This window comes from Taudactylus pleione, unplaced genomic scaffold (assembly GCF_031769625.1).
Source record: "Taudactylus pleione unplaced genomic scaffold, aTauple2 ptg003615l, whole genome shotgun sequence".
NCBI classification, from domain to species: Eukaryota; Metazoa; Chordata; class Amphibia; order Anura; family Myobatrachidae; genus Taudactylus; species Taudactylus pleione.
Genome location: NW_028287951.1, coordinates 159,692 through 183,964, shown reverse-complemented (window position 1 = coordinate 183,964; position 24,273 = coordinate 159,692). Strand labels below are relative to the sequence as shown.

The window sequence follows — 24,273 nt, the reverse complement described above, 5'->3', positions numbered from 1 at the left end:
TGATCCATCACTTGTGCTATGGTTTTAAGATATTCTGGTTTTAAGAATTTTCTTCTTCAGTGAGCACTAATGAGAGTAAAGGTCTGTTCTTCTTCTCTTCTTAAAACTTAGTCCCCCATAGTAGATTCAATCACCAAATAAATGTCCTGATTGATTAATTTGCCTTAGCATTTCTTAGATTTGCCATATTGGTATATTTGAGAAAAAGTTTTCTATGTATGCCATATAGAGAAATGCTGCATCAGCCAAAGGATGACATTTTTGTTTATTCCTAACATGGATTTAAAAATTCTCTGTTTTGTATGTGTCTATGATGTTCTCTAGCAAGTTTCAAGGGCTGCTAACTGTAGCCAATGCATTCATCCCACACTTCATGCACTTTGCAGCTGGATAAAATCCCTTCTTGGCATTTCTTGTAGGACAACAAGAAAAAGCACATGGCCCGTATGGGGATCGAACACATGACCTTGGCATTATTAGCACCACACTCTAACCAACTGAGGTAACCGGCCAAACATAAAAGCATCAGCAAACTGATAAATGCCAAATGTACCTAAAACAGGAGAACATTCAGTATTTCAAAGATCAGCAATATTGAGTAGAGGAAGACTCTCAAACAATGGGTTCCATGGTGTAATGGTGAGCACTTTGGACTTTGAATCCAGTAATCTGAATTCAAAGGTTGGTGGGACCTAACTTTGTTCAATTTCCTTAAAGTTGAATTTTAGGATAGCTTATCTATATTTAAACTTTGTATAAATTCCATCATCTTCAGTGGTTTCTTTACTCCAAACTAATTTTGAAACTGTTTCAATTCAGTTTTCAACTGGAGAGATGTTTGTCAAACATTTGGAAATAGGAAAAGTTGCAATAAGAATGCAGTGATCCATCACTTGTGCTATGGTTTTAAGATATTCTGGTTTTAAGAATTTTCTTCTTCAGTGAGCACTAATGAGAGTAAAGGTCTGTTCTTCTTCTCTTCTTAAAACTTAGTCCCCCATAGTAGATTCAATCACCAAATAAATGTCCTGATTGATTAATTTGCCTTAGCATTTCTTAGATTTGCCATATTGGTATATTTGAGAAAAAGTTTTCTATGTATGCCATATAGAGAAATGCTGCATCAGCCAAAGGATGACATTTTTGTTTATTCCTAACATGGATTTAAAAATTCTCTGTTTTGTATGTGTCTATGATGTTCTCTAGCAAGTTTCAAGGGCTGCTAACTGTAGCCAATGCATTCATCCCACACTTCATGCACTTTGCAGCTGGATAAAATCCCTTCTTGGCATTTCTTGTAGGACAACAAGAAAAAGCACATGGCCCGTATGGGGATCGAACACATGACCTTGGCATTATTAGCACCATGCTCTAACCAACTGAGGTAACCGGCCAAACATAAAAGCATCAGCAAACTGATAAATGCCAAATGTACCTAAAACAGGAGAACATTCAGTATTTCAAAGATCAGCAATATTGAGTAGAGGAAGACTCTCAAACAATGGGTTCCATGGTGTAATGGTGAGCACTTTGGACTTTGAATCCAGTAATCTGAATTCAAAGGTTGGTGGGACCTAACTTTGTTCAATTTCCTTAAAGTTGAATTTTAGGATAGCTTATCTATATTTAAACTTTGTATAAATTCCATCATCTTCAGTGGTTTCTTTACTCCAAACTAATTTTGAAACTGTTTCAATTCAGTTTTCAACTGGAGAGATGTTTGTCAAACATTTGGAAATAGGAAAAGTTGCAATAAGAATGCAGTGATCCATCACTTGTGCTATGGTTTTAAGATATTCTGGTTTTAAGAATTTTCTTCTTCAGTGAGCACTAATGAGAGTAAAGGTCTGTTCTTCTTCTCTTCTTAAAACTTAGTCCCCCATAGTAGATTCAATCACCAAATAAATGTCCTGATTGATTAATTTGCCTTAGCATTTCTTAGATTTGCCATATTGCTATATTTGAGAAAAAGTTTTCTATGTATGCCATATAGAGAAATGCTGCATCAGCCAAAGGATGAGATTTTTGTTTATTCCTAACATGGATTTAAAAATTCTCTGTTTTGTATGTGTCTATGATGTTCTCTAGCAAGTTTCAAGGGCTGCTAACTGTAGCCAATGCATTCATCCCACACTTCATGCACTTTGCCACTGGATAAAATCCCTTCTTGGCATTTCTTGTATGACAACAAGAAAAAGCACATGGCCCGTATGGGGATCGAACACATGACCTTGGCATTATTAGCACCACGCTCTAACCAACTGAGCTAACCGGCCAAACATAAAAGCATCAGCAAACTGATAAATGCCAAATGTACCTAAAACAGGAGAACATTCAGTATTTCAAAGATCAGCAATATTGAGTAGAGGAAGACTCTCAAACAATGGGTTCCATGGTGTAATGGTGAGCACTTTGGACTTTAAATCCAGTAATCTGATTTCAAATCTTGGTGGGACCTAACTTTGTTCAATTTCCTTAAAGTTGAATTTTAGGATAGCTTATCTATATTTAAACTTTGTATAAATTGCATCATCTTCAGTGGTTTCTTTACTCCAAACTAATTTTGAAACTGTTTCAATTCAGTTTTCAACTGGAGAGATGTTTGTCAAACATTTGGAAATAGGAAAAGTTGCAATAAGAATGCAGTGATCCATCACTTGTGCTATGGTTTTAAGATATTCTGGTTTTAAGAATTTTCTTCTTCAGTGAGCACTAATGAGAGTAAAGGTCTGTTCTTCTTCTCTTCTTAAAACTTAGTCCCCATAGTAGATTCAATCACCAAATAAATGTCCTGATTGATTAATTTGCCTTAGCATTTCTTAGATTTGCCATATTGCTATATTTGAGAAAAAGTTTTCTATGTATGCCATATAGAGAAATGCTGCATCAGCCAAAGGATGACATTTTTGTTTATTCCTAACATGGATTTAAAAATTCTCTGTTTTGTATGTGTCTATGATGTTCTCTAGCAAGTTTCAAGGGCTGCTAACTGTAGCCAATGCATTCATCCCACACTTCATGCACTTTGCCGCTGGATAAAATCCCTTCTTGGCATTTCTTGTAGGACAACATGAAAAAGCACATGGCCCACATGGGGATCGAACACATGACCTTGGCATTATTAGCACCACGCTCTAACCAACTGAGCTAACCGGCCAAACATAAAAGCATCAGCAAACTCATAAATGCCAAATGTACCTAAAACATGAGAACATTCAGTATTTCAATGATCAGCAATATTGAGTAGAGGAAGACTCTCTAATTATGGGTTCCATGGTGTAATGGTGAGCACTTTGGACTTTGAATCCAGTAATCTGATTTCAAATCTTGGTGGGACCTAACTTTGTTCAATTTCCCTAAAGTTGAATTTTAGGATAGCTTATCTATATTTAAACTTTGTATAAATCCCATCATCTTCAGTGGTTTCTTTACTCCAAACTAATTTTGAAACTGTTTCAAATCAGTTTTCAACTGGAGAGATGTTTGTCAAACATTTGGAAATAGGAAAAGTTGCAATAAGAATGCAGTGATCCATCACTTGTGCTATGGTTTTAAGATATTCTGGTTTTAAGAATTTTCTTCTTCAGTGTGCACTAATGAGAGTAAAGGTCTGTTCTTCTTCTCGTCTTAAAATTTAGTCCCCCATAGTAGATTCATTCACCAAATAAATGTCCTGAATGATTAATTTGCCTTAGCATTTCTTAGATTTGCCATATTGCTATATTTGAGAAAAAGTTTTCTATGTATGCCATATAGAGAAATGCTGCATCAGCCAAAGGATGACATTTTTGTTTATTCCTAACATGGATTTAAAAATTCTCTGTTTTGTATGTGTCTATGATGTTCTCTAGCAAGTTTCAAGGGCTGCTAACTGTAGCCAATGCATTCATCCCAAACTTCATGCACTTTGCCGCTGGATAATATCCCTTCTTGGCATTTCTTGTAGGACAACAATAAAAAGCACATGGCCCATATGGGGATCGAACACATGACCTTGGCGTTAATAGCACCACGCTCTAACCAACTGAGCTAACCGGCCAAACATAAAAGCATCAGCAAACACAAAAATGCCAAATATACCTAAAACAGGAGAACATTTCAGTATTTCAAAGATCAGCAATATTGAGTAGAGGAAGACTCTCTAATAATGGGTTCCATGGTGTAATGGTGAGCCCTTTGAACTTTGAATCCAGTAATCTGATTTCAAATCTTGGTGGGACCTAACTTTGTTCAATTTCCTTAAAGTTGAATTTTAGGATAGCTTATCTATATTTAAACTTTGTATAAATCCCATCATCTTCAGTGGTTTTTTTACTCCAAACTAATTTTGAAGCTGTTTCAAATCAGTTTTCAACTGGAGAGATGTTTGTCAAACATTTGGAAATAGGAAAAGTTGCAATAAGAATGCAGTGATCCATCACTTGTGCTATGGTTTTAAGATATTCTGGTTTTAAGAATTTTCTTCTTCAGTGTGCACTAATGAGAGTAAAGGTCTGTTCTTCTCTTCTTAAAACTTAGTCCCCCATAGTAGATTCAATCACCAAATAAATGTCCTGATTGATTAATTTGCCTTAGCATGTCTTAGATTTGCCATATTGCTATATTTGAGAAAAAGTTTTCTATGTATGCCATATAGAGAAATGCTGCATCAGCCAAAGGATGACATTTTTGTTTATTCCTAACATGGATTTAAAAATTCTCTGTTTTGTATGTGTCTATGATGTTCTCCAGCAAGTTTCAAGGGCTGCTAACTGTAGCCAATGCATTCATCCCAGACTTCATGCACTTTGCCGCTGGATAAAATCCCTTCTTGGCATTTCTTGTAGGACAACAACAAAAAGCACATGGCCCGTATGGGGATCGAACCCATTAGCAATACACTCTAACCAACTGAGCTAACCGGCCAAACATAAAAGCATCATCAAACTCAAAAATGCCAAATGTACCTAAAACAGGAGAACATTCAGTATTTCAAAGATCAGCAATATTGAGTAGAGGAAGACTCTCTAATAATGGGTTCCATGGTGTAATGGTGAGCCCTTTGAACTTTGAATCCAGTAATCTGATTTCAAATCTTGGTGGGACCTAACTTTGTTCAATTTCCTTAAAGTTGAATTTTAGGATAGCTTATCTATATTTAAACTTTGTATAAATCCCATCATCTTCAGTGGTTTTTTTACTCCAAACTAATTTTGAAGCTGTTTCAAATCAGTTTTCAACTGGAGAGATGTTTGTCAAACATTTGGAAATAGGAAAAGTTGCAATAAGAATGCAGTGATCCATCACTTGTGCTATGGTTTTAAGATATTCTGGTTTTAAGAATTTTCTTCTTCAGTGTGCACTAATGAGAGTAAAGGTCTGTTCTTCTTCTCGTCTTAAAACTTAGTCCCCCATAGTAGATTCAATCACCAAATAAATGTCCTGATTGAGTAATTTGCCTTAGCATTTCTTAGATTTGCCATATTGCTATATTTGAGAAAAAGTTTTCTATGTATGCCATATAGAGAAATGCTGCATCAGCCAAAGGATGACATTTTTGTTTTTTCCTAACATGGATTTAAAAATTCTCTGTTTTGTATGTGTCTATGATGTTCTCTAGCAAGTTTCAAGGGCTGCTAACTGTAGCCAATGCATTCATCCCAGACTTCATGCACTTTGCCGCTGGATAAAATCCCTTCTTGGCATTTCTTGTAGGACAACAAGAAAAAGCACATGGCCCATATGGGGATCAAACACATGACCTTGGCGTTATTAGCACCACGCTCTAACCAACTGAGCTAACCGGCCAAACATAAAAGCATCAGCAAACACAAAAATGCCAAATGTACCTAAAACAGGAGAACATTCAGTATTTCAAAGATCAGCAATATTGAGTAGAGGAAGACTCTCTAATAATGGGTTCCATGGTGTAATGGTGAGCACTTTGGACTTTGAATTCAGTAATCTGATTTCAAATCTTAGTGGGACCTAACTTTGTTCAATTTCCTTAAAGTTGAATTTTAGGATAGCTTATCTATATTTAAACTTTGTATATATCCCATCATCTTCAGTGGTTTTTTTACTCCAAACTAATTTTGAAGCTGTTTCAAATCAGTTTTCAACTGGAGAGATGTTTGTCAAACATTTGGAAATAGGAAAAGTTGCAATAAGAATGCAGTGATCCATCACTTGTGCTATGGTTTTAAGATATTCTGGTTTTAAGAATTTTCTTCTTCAGTGTGCACTAATGAGAGTAAAGGTCTGTTCTTCTTCTCGTCTTAAAACTTAGTCCCCCATAGTAGATTCAATCACCAAATAAATGTCCTGATTGATTAATTTGCCTTAGCATTTCTTAGATTTGCCATATTGCTATATTTGAGAAAAAGTTTTCTATGTATGCCATATAGAGAAATGCTGCATCAGCCAAAGGATGACATTTTTGTTTATTCCTAACATGGATTTAAAAATTCTCTGTTTTGTATGTGTCTATGATGTTCTCTAGCAAGTTTCAAGGGCTGCTAACTGTAGCCAATGCATTCATCCCAGACTTCATGCACTTTGCCGCTGGATAAAATCCCTTCTTGGCATTTCTTGTAGGACAACAACAAAAAGCACATGGCCCGTATGGGGATCGAACCCATTAGCACTACACTCTAACCAACTGAGCTAACCGGCCAAACATAAAAGCATCATCAAACTGAAAAATGCCAAATGTACCTAAAACAGGAGAACATTCAGTATTTCAAAGATCAGCAATATTGAGTAGAGGAAGACTCTCTAATAATGGGTTCCATGGTGTAATGGTGAGCCCTTTGAACTTTGAATCCAGTAATCTGATTTCAAATCTTGGTGGGACCTAACTTTGTTCAATTTCCTTAAAGTTGAATTTTAGGATAGCTTATCTATATTTAAACTTTGTATAAATCCCATCATCTTCAGTGGTTTTTTTACTCCAAACTAATTTTGAAGCTGTTTCAAATCAGTTTTCAACTGGAGAGATGTTTGTCAAACATTTGGAAATAGGAAAAGTTGCAATAAGAATGCAGTGATCCATCACTTGTGCTATGGTTTTAAGATATTCTGGTTTTAAGAATTTTCTTCTTCAGTGTGCACTAATGAGAGTAAAGGTCTGTTCTTCTTCTCGTCTTAAAACTTAGTCCCCCATAGTAGATTCAATCACCAAATAAATGTCCTGATTGATTAATTTGCCTTAGCATTTCTTAGATTTGCCATATTGCTATATTTGAGAAAAAGTTTTCTATGTATGCCATATAGAGAAATGCTGCATCAGCCAAAGGATGACATTTTTGTTTATTCCTAACATGGATTTAAAAATTCTCTGTTTTGTATGTGTCTATGATGTTCTCTAGCAAGTTTCAAGGGCTGCTAACTGTAGCCAATGCATTCATCCCAGACTTCATGCACTTTGCCGCTGGATAAAATCCCTTCTTGGCATTTCTTGTAGGACAACTACAAAAAGCACATGGCCCGTATGGGGATCGAACCCAAGACCTTTGCGTTATTAGCACTACACTCTAACCAACTGAGCTAACCAGCCAAACATAAAAGCATCAGCAAACACAAAAATGCCAAATGTACCGAAAACAGGAGAACATTCAGTATTTCAAAGATCAGCAATATTGAGTAGAGGAAGACTCTCTAATAATGGGTTCCATGGTGTAATGGTGAGCCCTTTGAACTTTGAATCCAGTAATCTGATTTCAAATCTTAGTGGGACCTAACTTTGTTCAATTTCCTTAAAGTTGAATTTTAGGATAGCTTATCTATATTTAAACTTTGTATATATCCCATCATCTTCAGTGGTTTTTTTACTCCAAACTAATTTTGAAGCTGTTTCAAATCAGTTTTCAACTGGAGAGATGTTTGTCAAACATTTGGAAATAGGAAAAGTTGCAATAAGAATGCAGTGATCCATCACTTGTGCTATGGTTTTAAGATATTCTGGTTTTAAGAATTTTCTTCTTCAGTGTGCACTAATGAGAGTAAAGGTCTGTTCTTCTTCTCGTCTTAAAACTTAGTCCCCCATAGTAGATTCAATCACCAAATAAATGTCCTGATTGATTAATTTGCCTTAGCATTTCTTAGATTTGCCATATTGCTATATTTGAGAAAAAGTTTTCTATGTATGCCATATAGAGAAATGCTGCATCAGCCAAAGGATGACATTTTTGTTTATTCCTAACATGGATTTAAAAATTCTCTGTTTTGTATGTGTCTATGATGTTCTCTAGCAAGTTTCAAGGGCTGCTAACTGTAGCCAATGCATTCATCCCAGACTTCATGCACTTTGCCGCTGGATAAAATCCCTTCTTGGCATTTCTTGTAGGACAACTACAAAAAGCACATGGCCCGTATGGGGATCGAACCCAAGACCTTTGCGTTATTAGCACTACACTCTAACCAACTGAGCTAACCAGCCAAACATAAAAGCATCAGCAAACACAAAAATGCCAAATGTACCGAAAACAGGAGAACATTCAGTATTTCAAAGATCAGCAATATTGAGTAGAGGAAGACTCTCTAATAATGGGTTCCATGGTGTAATGGTGAGCCCTTTGAACTTTGAATCCAGTAATCTGATTTCAAATCTTGGTGGGACCTAACTTTGTTCAATTTCCTTAAAGTTGAATTTTAGGATAGCTTATCTATATTTAAACTTTGTATAAATCCCATCATCTTCAGTGGTTTTTTTACTCCAAACTAATTTTGAAGCTGTTTCAAATCAGTTTTCAACTGGAGAGATGTTTGTCAAACATTTGGAAATAGGAAAAGTTGCAATAAGAATGCAGTGATCCATCACTTGTGCTATGGTTTTAAGATATTCTGGTTTTAAGAATTTTCTTCTTCAGTGTGCACTAATGAGAGTAAAGGTCTGTTCTTCTTCTCTTCTTAAAACTTAGTCCCCCATAGTAGATTCAATCACCAAATAAATGTCCTGATTGATTAATTTGCCTTAGCATGTCTTAGATTTGCCATATTGCTATATTTGAGAAAAAGTTTTCTATGTATGCCATATAGAGAAATGCTGCATCAGCCAAAGGATGACATTTTTGTTTATTCCTAACATGGATTTAAAAATTCTCTGTTTTGTATGTGTCTATGATGTTCTCCAGCAAGTTTCAAGGGCTGCTAACTGTAGCCAATGCATTCATCCCAGACTTCATGCACTTTGCCGCTGGATAAAATCCCTTCTTGGCATTTCTTGTAGGACAACAACAAAAAGCACATGGCCCGTATGGGGATCGAACCCATTAGCACTACACTCTAACCAACTGAGCTAACCGGCCAAACATAAAAGCATCATCAAACTCAAAAATGCCAAATGTACCTAAAACAGGAGAACATTCAGTATTTCAAAGATCAGCAATATTGAGTAGAGGAAGACTCTCTAATAATGGGTTCCATGGTGTAATGGTGAGCCCTTTGAACTTTGAATCCAGTAATCTGATTTCAAATCTTGGTGGGACCTAACTTTGTTCAATTTCCTTAAAGTTGAATTTTAGGATAGCTTATCTATATTTAAACTTTGTATAAATCCCATCATCTTCAGTGGTTTTTTTACTCCAAACTAATTTTGAAGCTGTTTCAAATCAGTTTTCAACTGGAGAGATGTTTGTCAAACATTTGGAAATAGGAAAAGTTGCAATAAGAATGCAGTGATCCATCACTTGTGCTATGGTTTTAAGATATTCTGGTTTTAAGAATTTTCATTCTTCAGTGTGCACTAATGAGAGTAAAGGTCTGTTCTTCTTCTCTTCTTAAAACTTAGTCCCCCATAGTAGATTCAATCACCAAATAAATTTCCTGATTGATTAATTTGCCTTAGCATTTCTTAGATTTGCCATATTGCTATATTTGAGAAAAAGTTTTCTATGTATGCCATATAGAGAAATGCTGCATCAGCCAAAGGATGACATTTTTGTTTATTCCTAACATGGATTTAAAAATTCTCTGTTTTGTATGTGTCTATGATGTTCTCTAGCAAGTTTCAAGGGCTGCTAACTGTAGCCAATGCATTCATCCCAAACTTCATGCACTTTGCCGCTGGATAATATCCCTTCTTGGCATTTCTTGTAGGACAACAATAAAAAGCACATGGCCCATATGGGGATCGAACACATGACCTTGGCGTTAATAGCACCACGCTCTAACCAACTGAGCTAACCGGCCAAACATAAAAGCATCAGCAAACACAAAAATGCCAAATATACCTAAAACAGGAGAACATTTCAGTATTTCAAAGATCAGCAATATTGAGTAGAGGAAGACTCTCTAATAATGGGTTCCATGGTGTAATGGTGAGCCCTTTGAACTTTGAATCCAGTAATCTGATTTCAAATCTTGGTGGGACCTAACTTTGTTCAATTTCCTTAAAGTTGAATTTTAGGATAGCTTATCTATATTTAAACTTTGTATAAATCCCATCATCTTCAGTGGTTTTTTTACTCCAAACTAATTTTGAAGCTGTTTCAAATCAGTTTTCAACTGGAGAGATGTTTGTCAAACATTTGGAAATAGGAAAAGTTGCAATAAGAATGCAGTGATCCATCACTTGTGCTATGGTTTTAAGATATTCTGGTTTTAAGAATTTTCTTCTTCAGTGTGCACTAATGAGAGTAAAGGTCTGTTCTTCTCTTCTTAAAACTTAGTCCCCCATAGTAGATTCAATCACCAAATAAATGTCCTGATTGATTAATTTGCCTTAGCATGTCTTAGATTTGCCATATTGCTATATTTGAGAAAAATTTTTCTATGTATGCCATATAGAGAAATGCTGCATCAGCCAAAGGATGACATTTTTGTTTATTCCTAACATGGATTTAAAAATTCTCTGTTTTGTATGTGTCTATGATGTTCTCCAGCAAGTTTCAAGGGCTGCTAACTGTAGCCAATGCATTCATCCCAGACTTCATGCACTTTGCCGCTGGATAAAATCCCTTCTTGGCATTTCTTGTAGGACAACAACAAAAAGCACATGGCCCGTATGGGGATCGAACCCATTAGCAATACACTCTAACCAACTGAGCTAACCGGCCAAACATAAAAGCATCATCAAACTCAAAAATGCCAAATGTACCTAAAACAGGAGAACATTCAGTATTTCAAAGATCAGCAATATTGAGTAGAGGAAGACTCTCTAATAATGGGTTCCATGGTGTAATGGTGAGCCCTTTGAACTTTGAATCCAGTAATCTGATTTCAAATCTTGGTGGGACCTAACTTTGTTCAATTTCCTTAAAGTTGAATTTTAGGATAGCTTATCTATATTTAAACTTTGTATAAATCCCATCATCTTCAGTGGTTTTTTTACTCCAAACTAATTTTGAAGCTGTTTCAAATCAGTTTTCAACTGGAGAGATGTTTGTCAAACATTTGGAAATAGGAAAAGTTGCAATAAGAATGCAGTGATCCATCACTTGTGCTATGGTTTTAAGATATTCTGGTTTTAAGAATTTTCTTCTTCAGTGTGCACTAATGAGAGTAAAGGTCTGTTCTTCTTCTCGTCTTAAAACTTAGTCCCCCATAGTAGATTCAATCACCAAATAAATGTCCTGATTGATTAATTTGCCTTAGCATTTCTTAGATTTGCCATATTGCTATATTTGAGAAAAAGTTTTCTATGTATGCCATATAGAGAAATGCTGCATCAGCCAAAGGATGACATTTTTGTTTTTTCCTAACATGGATTTAAAAATTCTCTGTTTTGTATGTGTCTATGATGTTCTCTAGCAAGTTTCAAGGGCTGCTAACTGTAGCCAATGCATTCATCCCAGACTTCATGCACTTTGCCGCTGGATAAAATCCCTTCTTGGCATTTCTTGTAGGACAACAAGAAAAAGCACATGGCCCATATGGGGATCGAACACATGACCTTGGCATTATTAGCACCACGCTCTAACCAACTGAGCTAACCGGCCAAACATAAAAGCATCTGCAAACACAAAAATGCCAAATGTACCTAAAACAGGAGAACATTCAGTATTTCAAAGATCAGCAATATTGAGTAGAGGAAGACTCTCTAATAATGGGTTCCATGGTGTAATGGTGAGCACTTTGGACTTTGAATTCAGTAATCTGATTTCAAATCTTAGTGGGACCTAACTTTGTTCAATTTCCTTAAAGTTGAATTTTAGGATAGCTTATCTATATTTAAACTTTGTATATATCCCATCATCTTCAGTGGTTTTTTTACTCCAAACTAATTTTGAAGCTGTTTCAAATCAGTTTTCAACTGGAGAGATGTTTGTCAAACATTTGGAAATAGGAAAAGTTGCAATAAGAATGCAGTGATCCATCACTTGTGCTATGGTTTTAAGATATTCTGGTTTTAAGAATTTTCTTCTTCAGTGTGCACTAATGAGAGTAAAGGTCTGTTCTTCTTCTCGTCTTAAAACTTAGTCCCCCATAGTAGATTCAATCACCAAATAAATGTCCTGATTGATTAATTTGCCTTAGCATTTCTTAGATTTGCCATATTGCTATATTTGAGAAAAAGTTTTCTATGTATGCCATATAGAGAAATGCTGCATCAGCCAAAGGATGACATTTTTGTTTATTCCTAACATGGATTTAAAAATTCTCTGTTTTGTATGTGTCTATGATGTTCTCTAGCAAGTTTCAAGGGCTGCTAACTGTAGCCAATGCATTCATCCCAGACTTCATGCACTTTGCCGCTGGATAAAATCCCTTCTTGGCATTTCTTGTAGGACAACAACAAAAAGCACATGGCCCGTATGGGGATCGAACCCATTAGCACTACACTCTAACCAACTGAGCTAACCGGCCAAACATAAAAGCATCATCAAACTGAAAAATGCCAAATGTACCTAAAACAGGAGAACATTCAGTATTTCAAAGATCAGCAATATTGAGTAGAGGAAGACTCTCTAATAATGGGTTCCATGGTGTAATGGTGAGCCCTTTGAACTTTGAATCCAGTAATCTGATTTCAAATCTTGGTGGGACCTAACTTTGTTCAATTTCCTTAAAGTTGAATTTTAGGATAGCTTATCTATATTTAAACTTTGTATAAATCCCATCATCTTCAGTGGTTTTTTTACTCCAAACTAATTTTGAAGCTGTTTCAAATCAGTTTTCAACTGGAGAGATGTTTGTCAAACATTTGGAAATAGGAAAAGTTGCAATAAGAATGCAGTGATCCATCACTTGTGCTATGGTTTTAAGATATTCTGGTTTTAAGAATTTTCTTCTTCAGTGTGCACTAATGAGAGTAAAGGTCTGTTCTTCTTCTCGTCTTAAAACTTAGTCCCCCATAGTAGATTCAATCACCAAATAAATGTCCTGATTGATTAATTTGCCTTAGCATTTCTTAGATTTGCCATATTGCTATATTTGAGAAAAAGTTTTCTATGTATGCCATATAGAGAAATGCTGCATCAGCCAAAGGATGACATTTTTGTTTATTCCTAACATGGATTTAAAAATTCTCTGTTTTGTATGTGTCTATGATGTTCTCTAGCAAGTTTCAAGGGCTGCTAACTGTAGCCAATGCATTCATCCCAGACTTCATGCACTTTGCCGCTGGATAAAATCCCTTCTTGGCATTTCTTGTAGGACAACTACAAAAAGCACATGGCCCGTATGGGGATCGAACCCAAGACCTTTGCGTTATTAGCACTACACTCTAACCAACTGAGATAACCAGCCAAACATAAAAGCATCAGCAAACACAAAAATGCCAAATGTACCGAAAACAGGAGAACATTCAGTATTTCAAAGATCAGCAATATTGAGTAGAGGAAGACTCTCTAATAATGGGTTCCATGGTGTAATGGTGAGCCCTTTGAACTTTGAATCCAGTAATCTGATTTCAAATCTTGGTGGGACCTAACTTTGTTCAATTTCCTTAAAGTTGAATTTTAGGATAGCTTATCTATATTTAAACTTTGTATAAATCCCATCATCTTCAGTGGTTTTTTTACTCCAAACTAATTTTGAAGCTGTTTCAAATCAGTTTTCAACTGGAGAGATGTTTGTCAAACATTTGGAAATAGGAAAAGTTGCAATAAGAATGCAGTGATCCATCACTTGTGCTATGGTTTTAAGATATTCTGGTTTTAAGAATTTTCTTCTTCAGTGTGCACTAATGAGAGTAAAGGTCTGTTCTTCTTCTCTTCTTAAAACTTAGTCCCCCATAGTAGATTCAATCACCAAATAAATGTCTTGATTGATTAATTTGCCTTAGCATGTCTTAGATTTGCCATATTGCTATATTTGAGAAAAAGTTTTCTATGTATGCCATATAGAGAAATGCTGCATCAGCCAAAGGATGACATTTTTGTTTATTCCTAACATGGATTTAAAAATTCTCTGTTTTGTATGTGTCTATGATGTTCTCCAGCAAGTTTCAAGGGCTGCTAACTGTAGCCAATGCATTCATCCCAGACTTCATGCACTTTGCCGCTGGATAAAATCCCTTCTTGGCATTTCTTGTAGGACAACAACAAAAAGCACATGGCCCGTATGGGGATCGAACCCATTAGCACTACACTCTAACCAACTGAGCTAACCGGCCAAACATAAAAGCATCATCAAACTCAAAAATGCCAAATGTACCTAAAACAGGAGAACATTCAGTATTTCAAAGATCAGCAATATTGAGTAGAGGAAGACTCTCTAATAATGGGTTCCATGGTGTAATGGTGAGCCCTTTGAACTTTGAATCCAGTAATCTGATTTCAAATCTTGGTGGGACCTAACTTTGTTCAATTTCCTTAAAGTTGAATTTTAGGATAGCTTATCTATATTTAAACTTTGTATAAATCCCATCATCTTCAGTGGTTTTTTTACTCCAAACTAATTTTGAAGCTGTTTCAAATCAGTTTTCAACTGGAGAGATGTTTGTCAAACATTTGGAAATAGGAAAAGTTGCAATAAGAATGCAGTGATCCATCACTTGTGCTATGGTTTTAAGATATTCTGGTTTTAAGAATTTTCTTCTTCAGTGTGCACTAATGAGAGTAAAGGTCTGTTCTTCTTCTCTTCTTAAAACTTAGTCCCCCATAGTAGATTCAATCACCAAATAAATTTCCTGATTGATTAATTTGCCTTAGCATTTCTTAGATTTGCCATATTGCTATATTTGAGAAAAAGTTTTCTATGTATGCCATATAGAGAAATGCTGCATCAGCCAAAGGATGACATTTTTGTTTATTCCTAACATGGATTTAAAAATTCTCTGTTTTGTATGTGTCTATGATGTTCTCTAGCAAGTTTCAAGGGCTGCTAACTGTAGCCAATGCATTCATCCCACACTTCATGCACTTTGCCGCTGGATAATATCCCTTCTTGGCATTTCTTGTAGGACAACAAGAAAAAGCACATGGCCCATATGGGGATCGAACACGTGACCTTGGCGTTATTAGCACCACGCTCTAACCAACTGAGCTTACCGGCCGAACATAAACACATCAGCAAACACAAAAATGCCAAATGTACCTAAAACAGGAGAACATTCAGTATTTCAAAGATCAGCAATATTGAGTAGAGGAAGACTCTCTAATAATGGGTTCCATGGTGTAATGGTGAGCACTTTGGACTTTGAATCCAGTAATCTGATTTCAAATCTTGGTGGGACCTAACTTTGTTCAATTTCCTTAAAGTTGAATTTTAGGATAGCTTATCTATATTTAAACTTTGTATAAATCCCATCATCTTCAGTGGTTTTTTTACTCCAAACTAATTTTGAAGCTGTTTCAAATCAGTTTTCAACTGGAGAGATGTTTGTCAAACATTTGGAAATAGGAAAAGTTGCAATAAGAATGCAGTGATCCATCACTTGTGCTATGGTTTTAAGATATTCTGGTTTTAAGAATTTTCTTCTTCAGTGTGCACTAATGAGAGTAAAGGTCTGTTCTTCTTCTCGTCTTAAAATTTAGTCCCCCATAGTAGATTCATTCACCAAATAAATGTCCTGATTAATTAATTTGTCTTAGCATTTCTTAGATTTGCCATATTGCTATATTTGAGAAAAAGTTTTCTATGTATGCCATATAGAGAAATGCTGTATCAGCCAAAGGATGACATTTTTGTTTTTTCCTAACATGGATTTAAAAATTCTCAGTTTTGTATGTGTCTATGATATTCTCTTGCAAGTTTCAAGGGCTGCTAACTGTAGCCAATGCATTCATCCCACACTTCATGCACTTTGCCGCTGGATAAAATCCCTTCTTGGCATTTCTTGTAGGACAACAAGAAAAAGCACATGGCCCATATGGGGATCGAACACATGACCTTGGCGTTATTAGCACCACGCTCTAACCAACTGAGCTAACCGGCCAAACATAAAAGCATCAGCAAACTCATAAATGCCAAATGTACCTAAAACAGGAGAACATTCAGTATTTCAAAGATCAGCAATATTGAGTAGAGGAAGACTCTCAAACAATGGGTTCCATGGTGTAATGGTGAGCACTTTGGACTTTGAATCCAGTAATCTGATTTCAAATCTTGGTGGGACCTAACTTTGTTCAATTTCCTTAAAGTTGAATTTTAGGATAGCTTATCTATATTTAAACTTTGTATAAATCCCATCATCTTCAGTGGTTTTTTTACTCCAAACTAATTTTGAAGCTGTTTCAAATCAGTTTTCAACTGGAGAGATGTTTGTCAAACATTTGGAAATAGGAAAAGTTGCAATAAGAATGCAGTGATCCATCACTTGTGCTATGGTTTTAAGATATTCTGGTTTTAAGAATTTTCTTCTTCAGTGTGCACTAATGAGAGTAAAGGTCTGTTCTTCTTCTCGTCTTAAAATTTAGTCCCCCATAGTAGATTCATTCACCAAATAAATGTCCTGATTGATTAATTTGCCTTAGCATTTCTTAGATTTGCCATATTGCTATATTTGAGAAAAAGTTTTCTATGTATGCCATATAGAGAAATGCTGCATCAGCCAAAGGATGACATTTTTGTTTTTTCCTAACATGGATTTAAAAATTCTCTGTTTTGTATTTGTCTATGATGTTCTCTAGCAAGTTTCAAGGGCTGCTAACTGTAGCCAATGCATTCATCCCACACTTCATGCACTTTGCCGCTGGATAAAATCCCTTCTTGGCATTTCTTGTAGGACAACAAGAAAAAGCACTTGGCCCATATGGGGATCGAACACATGACCTTGGCATTATTAGCACCACGCTCTAACCAACTGAGCTAACCGGCCAAACATAAAAGCATCATCAAACTCAAAAATGCCAAATGTACCTAAAACAGGAGAACATTCAGTATTTCAAAGATCAGCAATATTGAGTAGAGGAAGACTCTCTAATAATGGGTTCCATGGTGTAATGGTGAGCCCTTTGAACTTTGAATCCAGTAATCTGATTTCAAATCTTGGTGGGACCTAACTTTGTTCAATTTCCTTAAAGTTGAATTTTAGGATAGCTTATCTATATTTAAACTTTGTATAAATCCCATCATCTTCAGTGGTTTTTTTACTCCAAACTAATTTTGAAGCTGTTTCAAATCAGTTTTCAACTGGAGAGATGTTTGTCAAACATTTGGAAATAGGAAAAGTTGCAATAAGAATGCAGTGATCCATCACTTGTGCTATGGTTTTAAGATATTCTGGTTTTAAGAATTTTCTTCTTCAGTGTGCACTAATGAGAGTAAAGGTCTGTTCTTCTTCTCTTCTTAAAACTTAGTCCCCCATAGTAGATTCAATCACCAAATAAATTTCCTGATTGATTAATTTGCCTTAGCATTTCTTAGATTTGCCATATTGCTATATTTGAGAAAAAGTTTTCTATGTATGCCATATAGAGAAATGCTGCATCAGCCAAAGGATGACATTTTTGTTTATTCCTAACATGGATTTAAAAATTCTCTGTTTTGTATGTGTCTATGATGTTCTCTAGCAAGTTTCAAGGGCTGCTAACTGTAGCCAATGCATTCATCCCACACTTCATGCACTTTGCCGCTGGATAATATCCCTTCTTGGCATTTCTTGTAGGACAACAAGAAAAAGCACATGGCCCATATGGGGATCGAACACGTGACCTTGGCGTTATTAGCACCACGCTCTAACCAACTGAGCTAACCGGCCGAACATAAACACATCAGCAAACACAAAAATGCCAAATGTACCTAAAACAGGAGAACATTCAGTATTTCAAAGATCAGCAATATTGAGTAGAGGAAGACTCTCTAATAATGGGTTCCATGGTGTAATGGTGAGCACTTTGGACTTTGAATCCAGTAATCTGATTTCAAATCTTGGTGGGACCTAACTTTGTTCAATTTCCTTAAAGTTGAATTTTAGGATAGCTTATCTATATTTAAACTTTGTATAAATCCCATCATCTTCAGTGGTTTTTTTACTCCAAACTAATTTTGAAGCTGTTTCAAATCAGTTTTCAACTGGAGAGATGTTTGTCAAACATTTGGAAATAGGAAAAGTTGCAATAAGAATGCAGTGATCCATCACTTGTGCTATGGTTTTAAGATATTCTGGTTTTAAGAATTTTCTTCTTCAGTGTGCACTAATGAGAGTAAAGGTCTGTTCTTCTTCTCGTCTTAAAATTTAGTCCCCCATAGTAGATTCATTCACCAAATAAATGTCCTGATTAATTAATTTGTCTTAGCATTTCTTAGATTTGCCATATTGCTATATTTGAGAAAAAGTTTTCTATGTATGCCATATAGAGAAATGCTGTATCAGCCAAAGGATGACATTTTTGTTTTTTCCTAACATGGATTTAAAAATTCTCAGTTTTGTATGTGTCTATGATATTCTCTTGCAAGTTTCAAGGGCTGCTAACTGTAGCCAATGCATTCATCCCACACTTCATGCACTTTGCCGCTGGATAAAATCCCTTCTTGGCATTTCTTGTAGGACAACAAGAAAAAGCACATGGCCCATATGGGGATCGAACACATGACCTTGGCGTTATTAGCACCACGCTCTAACCAACTGAGCTAACCGGCCAAACATAAAAGCATCAGCAAACTCATAAATGCCAAATGTACCTAAAACAGGAGAACATTCAGTATTTCAAAGATCAGCAATATTGAGTAGAGGAAGACTCTCAAACAATGGGTTCCATGGTGTAATGGTGAGCACTTTGGACTTTGAATCCAGTAATCTGATTTCAAATCTTGGTGGGACCTAACTTTGTTCAATTTCCTTAAAGTTGAATTTTAGGATAGCTTATCTATATTTAAACTTTGTATAAATCCCATCATCTTCAGTGGTTTTTTTACTCCAAACTAATTTTGAAGCTGTTTCAAATCAGTTTTCAACTGGAGAGATGTTTGTCAAACATTTGGAAATAGGAAAAGTTGCAATAAGAATGCAGTGATCCATCACTTGTGCTATGGTTTTAAGATATTCTGGTTTTAAGAATTTTCTTCTTCAGTGTGCACTAATGAGAGTAAAGGTCTGTTCTTCTTCTCGTCTTAAAATTTAGTCCCCCATAGTAGATTCATTCACCAAATAAATGTCCTGATTGATTAATTTGCCTTAGCATTTCTTAGATTTGCCATATTGCTATATTTGAGAAAAAGTTTTCTATGTATGCCATATAGAGAAATGCTGCATCAGCCAAAGGATGACATTTTTGTTTTTTCCTAACATGGATTTAAAAATTCTCTGTTTTGTATTTGTCTATGATGTTCTCTAGCAAGTTTCAAGGGCTGCTAACTGTAGCCAATGCATTCATCCCACACTTCATGCACTTTGCCGCTGGATAAAATCCCTTCTTGGCATTTCTTGTAGGACAACAAGAAAAAGCACTTGGCCCATATGGGGATCGAACACATGACCTTGGCATTATTAGCACCACGCTCTAACCAACTGAGCTAACCGGCCAAACATAAAAGCATCATCAAACTCAAAAATGCCAAATGTACCTAAAACAGGAGAACATTCAGTATTTCAAAGATCAGCAATATTGAGTAGAGGAAGACTCTCTAATAATGGGTTCCATGGTGTAATGGTGAGCCCTTTGAACTTTGAATCCAGTAATCTGATTTCAAATCTTGGTGGGACCTAACTTTGTTCAATTTCCTTAAAGTTGAATTTTAGGATAGCTTATCTATATTTAAACTTTGTATAAATCCCATCATCTTCAGTGGTTTTTTTACTCCAAACTAATTTTGAAGCTGTTTCAAATCAGTTTTCAACTGGAGAGATGTTTGTCAAACATTTGGAAATAGGAAAAGTTGCAATAAGAATGCAGTGATCCATCACTTGTGCTATGGTTTTAAGATATTCTGGTTTTAAGAATTTTCTTCTTCAGTGTGCACTAATGAGAGTAAAGGTCTGTTCTTCTTCTCTTCTTAAAACTTAGTCCCCCATAGTAGATTCAATCACCAAATAAATTTCCTGATTGATTAATTTGCCTTAGCATTTCTTAGATTTGCCATATTGCTATATTTGAGAAAAAGTTTTCTATGTATGCCATATAGAGAAATGCTGCATCAGCCAAAGGATGACATTTTTGTTTATTCCTAACATGGATTTAAAAATTCTCTGTTTTGTATGTGTCTATGATGTTCTCTAGCAAGTTTCAAGGGCTGCTAACTGTAGCCAATGCATTCATCCCACACTTCATGCACTTTGCCGCTGGATAATATCCCTTCTTGGCATTTCTTGTAGGACAACAAGAAAAAGCACATGGCCCATATGGGGATCGAACACGTGACCTTGGCGTTATTAGCACCACGCTCTAACCAACTGAGCTAACCGGCCGAACATAAACACATCAGCAAACACAAAAATGCCAAATGTACCTAAAACAGGAGAACATTCAGTATTTCAAAGATCAGCAATATTGAGTAGAGGAAGACTCTCTAATAATGGGTTCCATGGTGTAATGGTGAGCACTTTGGACTTTGAATCCAGTAATCTGATTTCAAATCTTGGTGGGACCTAACTTTGTTCAATTTCCTTAAAGTTGAATTTTAGGATAGCTTATCTATATTTAAACTTTGTATAAATCCCATCATCTTCAGTGGTTTTTTTACTCCAAACTAATTTTGAAGCTGTTTCAAATCAGTTTTCAACTGGAGAGATGTTTGTCAAACATTTGGAAATAGGAAAAGTTGCAATAAGAATGCAGTGATCCATCACTTGTGCTATGGTTTTAAGATATTCTGGTTTTAAGAATTTTCTTCTTCAGTGTGCACTAATGAGAGTAAAGGTCTGTTCTTCTTCTCGTCTTAAAATTTAGTCCCCCATAGTAGATTCATTCACCAAATAAATGTCCTGATTAATTAATTTGTCTTAGCATTTCTTAGATTTGCCATATTGCTATATTTGAGAAAAAGTTTTCTATGTATGCCATATAGAGAAATGCTGTATCAGCCAAAGGATGACATTTTTGTTTTTTCCTAACATGGATTTAAAAATTCTCAGTTTTGTATGTGTCTATGATATTCTCTTGCAAGTTTCAAGGGCTGCTAACTGTAGCCAATGCATTCATCCCACACTTCATGCACTTTGCCGCTGGATAAAATCCCTTCTTGGCATTTCTTGTAGGACAACAAGAAAAAGCACATGGCCCATATGGGGATCGAACACATGACCTTGGCGTTATTAGCACCACGCTCTAACCAACTGAGATAACCGGCCAAACATAAAAGCATCAGCAAACTCATAAATGCCAAATGTACCTAAAACAGGAGAACATTCAGTATTTCAAAGATCAGCAATATTGAGTAGAGGAAGACTCTCAAACAATGGGTTCCATGGTGTAATGGTGAGCACTTTGGACTTTGAATCCAGTAATCTGATTTCAAATCTTGGTGGGACCTAACTTTGTTCAATTTCCTTAAAGTTGAATTTTAGGATAGCTTATCTATATTTAAACTTTGTATAAATCCCATCATCTTCAGTGGTTTTTTTACTCCAAACTAATTTTGAAGCTGTTTCAAATCAGTTTTCAACTGGATTGATGTTTGTCAAACATTTGGAAATAGGAAAAGTTGCAATAAGAATGCAGTGATCCATCACTTGTGCTATGGTTTTAAGATATTCTGGTTTTAAGAATTTTCTTCTTCAGTGTGCACTAATGAGAGTAAAGGTCTGTTCTTCTTCTCGTCTTAAAATTTAGTCCCCCATAGTAGATTCATTCACCAAATAAATGTCCTGATTGATTAATTTGCCTTAGCATTTCTTAGATTTGCCATATTGCTATATTTGAGAAAAAGTTTTCTATGTATGCCATATAGAGAAATGCTGCATCAGCCAAAGGATGACATTTTTGTTTTTTCCTAACATGGATTTAAAAATTCTCTGTTTTGTATTTGTCTATGATGTTCTCTAGCAAGTTTCAAGGGCTGCTAACTGTAGCCAATGCATTCATCCCACACTTCATGCACTTTGCCGCTGGATAAAATCCCTTCTTGGCATTTCTTGTAGGACAACAAGAAAAAGCACTTGGCCCATATGGGGATCGAACACATGACCTTGGCATTATTAGCACCACGCTCTAACCAACTGAGCTAACCGGCCAAACATAAAAGCATCAGCAAACACAAAAATGCCAAATGTACCTAAAACAGGAGAACATTCAGTATTTCAAAGATCAGCAATATTGAGTAGAGGAAGACTCTCTAATAATGGGTTCCATGGTGTAATGGTGAGCCCTTTGAACTTTGAATCCAGTAATCTGATTTCAAATCTTGGTGGGACCTAACTTTGTTCAATTTCCTTAAAGTTGAATTTTAGGATAGCTTATCTATATTTAAACTTTGTATAAATCCCATCATCTTCAGTGGTTTTTTTACTCCAAACTAATTTTGAAGCTGTTTCAAATCAGTTTTCAACTGGAGAGATGTTTGTCAAACATTTGGAAATAGGAAAAGTTGCAATAAGAATGCAGTGATCCATCACTTGTGCTATGGTTTTAAGATATTCTGGTTTTAAGACTTTTCTTCTTCAGTGTGCACTAATGAGAGTAAAGGTCTGTTCTTCTTCTCGTCTTAAAACTTAGTCCCCCATAGTAGATTCAATCACCAAATAAATGTCCTGATTGATTAATTTGCCTTAGCATTTCTTAGATTTGCCATATTGCTATATTTGAGAAAAAGTTTTCTATGTATGCCATATAGAGAAATGCTGCATCAGCCAAAGGATGACATTTTTGTTTATTCCTAACATGGATTTAAAAATTCTCTGTTTTGTATGTGTCTATGATGTTCTCTAGCAAGTTTCAAGGGCTGCTAACTGTAGCCAATGCATTCATCCCAGACTTCATGCACTTTGCCGCTGGATAAAATCCCTTCTTGGCATTTCTTGTAGGACAACAACAAAAAGCACATGGCCCGTATGGGGATCGAACCCATTAGCACTACACTCTAACCAACTGAGCTAACCGGCCAAACATAAAAGCATCATCAAACTCAAAAATGCCAAATGTACCTAAAACAGGAGAACATTCAGTATTTCAAAGATCAGCAATATTGAGTAGAGGAAGACTCTCTAATAATGGGTTCCATGGTGTAATGGTGAGCCCTTTGAACTTTGAATCCAGTAATCTGATTTCAAATCTTGGTGGGACCAAACTTTGTTCAATTTCCTTAAAGTTGAATTTTAGGATAGCTTATCTATATTTAAACTTTGTATAAATCCCATCATCTTCAGTGGTTTTTTTACTCCAAACTAATTTTGAAGCTGTTTCAAATCAGTTTTCAACTGGAGAGATGTTTGTCAAACATTTGGAAATAGGAAAAGTTGCAATAAGAATGCAGTGATCCATCACTTGTGCTATGGTTTTAAGATATTCTGGTTTTAAGAATTTTCTTCTTCAGTGTGCACTAATGAGAGTAAAGGTCTGTTCTTCTTCTCTTCTTAAAACTTAGTCCCCCATAGTAGATTCAATCACCAAATAAATTTCCTGATTGATTAATTTGCCTTAGCATTTCTTAGATTTGCCATATTGCTATATTTGAGAAAAAGTTTTCTATGTATGCCATATAGAGAAATGCTGCATCAGCCAAAGGATGACATTTTTGTTTATTCCTAACATGGATTTAAAAATTCTCTGTTTTGTATGTGTCTATGATGTTCTCTAGCAAGTTTCAAGGGCTGCTAACTGTAGCCAATGCATTCATCCCACACTTCATGCACTTTGCCGCTGGATAATATCCCTTCTTGGCATTTCTTGTAGGACAACAAGAAAAAGCACATGGCCCATATGGGGATCGAACACGTGACCTTGGCGTTATTAGCACCACGCTCTAACCAACTGAGCTAACCGGCCGAACATAAACACATCAGCAAACACAAAAATGCCAAATGTACCTAAAACA

The 24,273-nt window shown here is 35.8% G+C and overlaps 4 non-coding genes across 4 annotated transcripts; all 4 read right to left on the bottom strand.

The window, feature by feature from the left end:
* Positions 1-3,965: 3,965 nt before the first annotated feature.
* On the bottom strand, positions 3,966-4,039 carry TRNAN-AUU (transfer RNA asparagine (anticodon AUU)). The gene has a single exon. It is a non-coding gene; the product is annotated as a tRNA-Asn (tRNA).
* Positions 4,040-10,096: 6,057 nt separating this feature from the next.
* On the bottom strand, positions 10,097-10,170 carry TRNAN-AUU (transfer RNA asparagine (anticodon AUU)). The gene has a single exon. It is a non-coding gene; the product is annotated as a tRNA-Asn (tRNA).
* A 6,056-nt stretch (positions 10,171-16,226) lies between these two features.
* On the bottom strand, positions 16,227-16,300 carry TRNAI-AAU (transfer RNA isoleucine (anticodon AAU)). The gene has a single exon. It is a non-coding gene; the product is annotated as a tRNA-Ile (tRNA).
* A 2,572-nt stretch (positions 16,301-18,872) lies between these two features.
* Positions 18,873-18,946, bottom strand: TRNAI-AAU (transfer RNA isoleucine (anticodon AAU)). Its single transcript has one exon. It is a non-coding gene; the product is annotated as a tRNA-Ile (tRNA).
* Between the last annotated feature and the right edge of the window lie 5,327 nt (positions 18,947-24,273).